Genomic DNA, 2,500 nt, shown 5'->3' with positions numbered 1-2,500 from the left:
TTTACCGGCTCCACTCCGACTCGCCGCTCACCCACTACTCCGAAGGCAACCGATATTTTGTGGCATCATTGCTACTCTTAAGATTGTCATCCTCGACTTGCTCGTGCATTGGGCTCGCACCTTGCACACACAAGCAATGCCTAGACAATCCTAATCATAGCTCAACCGCACACTCAGAGGATTGGATAGCTTCTTTCAAAGCCAACCTACCCCCACACGTGTGAGAGTGGCCAACAATTCCCTAGCTTCTTCATCAACTCCGCCGAAAGCCATCCTCGACATACCCGTGCATTGAGAAGGTTTGGTGGCCGTACTCCCAACACAAAAGCATACCGAAGACAACCCCAAGCTAAAGCTCACTTGAAGCCAACGCATCGTCACCATGTGTTCGTGTGGCCGAGAATTGGGCAGCTTCTTCATCAACCCCGCCAAAAGCCATCCTCGACATACCCGTGCATTGAGAAGGTTTGGTGGCCGTACTCCCAACACAAAAGCATACCGAAGACAACCCCAAGCAAAAGTTCACTTGAAGCCAACCCATCGTCGCCCACAACTAGTGGGTGAATGGTGTGCTTCCCGGGGTTGGCATAGACATTCCCTCGCATGCAAAAGATTGTCGATGCGAAAGATTGTCTATGCCAAACCCGGGAAGCACACCATTCACACACTCCCGACCGGTGTGGTGTGGCGGTGATTGGATAGTTACAGATTGAGCACTTGCCAAGGATCAAAATGTGTCATTTAGAAGAAACATTTTCAAAAAGTTTTTAAAATCTTGTGGGTTTGCAACTCATAAGAGCGTCACTTTCAACGTCCCCGGTATTGGATTGAGTTTCTAAAAACAACCGTGCACACCGAGGTTAAACTTTACCGGCTCCACTCCGACTCGCCGCTCGCCCACAATTTGTTTGCAACGAAACATTTGTTTTTAATTTTGTTGGTTTAAATCTTGTTGGTTTGAAATTGTTTTGAAAAGGTTCTTTAAATCTAGTGGGTTTGCAACTCATAAGAGCGTCACTTTCAACGTCCCCGGTATTGGATTGAGTTTCTAAAAACAACCGTGCACACCGAGGTTAAACTTTACCGGCTCCGCTCCGACTCGCCGCTCGCCCACTAGTCCGAAGGCAACAAAACATTTGTTTTTCATTTTGATGAAAATTTCTGTTTTTAAATCTTGTTGGTTTGAAATTTTTTTGAAAAGGTTCTTTAAATCTTGCGGGTTTGCAACTCATAAGAGCGTCACTTTCAACGTCCCCGGCATTGGATTGAGTTTCTAAAAACAACCATGCACACCGAGGTTAAACTTTACCGGCTCCACTCCGACTCACCGCTCGCCCACAAATCCGAAGGCAACAAAACATTTGTTTTTAATTTTGATGAATTTTTTTGAAAACATTGGCTTGGCAAGCCCCAATCCGCGACTATCCACCCACCGCCACCCCACACGGGTGGTTGTTGTTGCGAAATGAGGTTGTGGTCGACATGCCCGCGCATTTGAGAAGGAGTTCCTAGCACTCCATGCTCTTCCATGCCAAAAAAAAGCCTAGACAACCCCATTTCGCAACTTTCCACGCCTTTTTTTTTCCCCCTCACCCATGGCGGCGGCGTGGTGGCGGCGGCCGGATTCCGGCCACCACCGCCATGGGTGGCAGCCCCCCGACCCCGACACCAAACCCATAATACCGAGGCAACATATCGAGGCAACATGACATGGGTGTGGCGTGGGGGAAGGGGGCTGCAGCTAGGAGGGCATGGGCTGCCATGCATATGCAGGCAACACACACCCCCCTATATAGCATTTTATGCATTTAGCCCTTTGACAGGAAGAGACATCACCTATGCGCGAGGAGTCATAATGGGCTCTAAATAATTCAATACAAGGTATTTGGACGTGATTTTTTGCAGGGATACTAAGAAACATGCAATCTCTGATGGGAAAAAGTTTCATAAATATTTGAAGTCGGGAAGTATTTTTTATTATTTTTAGAAGTCGTAAAATTGAAAAAATCATTAAAACAAATCCGGGAGGAATTTTTTAGTTTTGTAACTTGGAGAAGGTCCTAAAAATCATAGACTACTTATGGGGAGCTTATTGTGCGAGGAAATTTCAATAAAAATGGGGTTTGACAAGGTTTGAAAAATTCTGTCGACATTTGAAAAAATCTGGAACTAGGCTGCCGGCATGCTGCGCACATGCTGCGCGCATGCTGCGCGAAGGCTGCGCGCAGGCCACGGCAGGACAAGTTTCGCTAGCCTCACTGTCGACCGAATGCGCAAGCTGCGCGCACGCTGCGCACAGGCTGCGCGCACGCTGCGCAAGCTGCGCGCACGCCATGGCAAGACAAATTTCGCTAGCCTCACTGTCGACAGAGTCAGCACGCTGCGCGCACGCCATGGCAGGAGAAGTTTCGCTAGCCTCGCTGTCGACAGAATCAGCACGCTGCGCGCAAGCTGTGCGCGCGCATGGCATGGCAAGTTTCGAAAAATTCTGTCGACAGGC

The sequence above is a fragment of the Prunus avium genome, unplaced genomic scaffold (genome assembly GCF_965620075.1).
Source record: "Prunus avium unplaced genomic scaffold, drPruAviu1.hap1.1 HAP1_SCAFFOLD_18, whole genome shotgun sequence".
Lineage (NCBI taxonomy): Eukaryota > Viridiplantae > Streptophyta > Magnoliopsida > Rosales > Rosaceae > Prunus > Prunus avium.
This window is presented reverse-complemented; position numbering follows the sequence as displayed.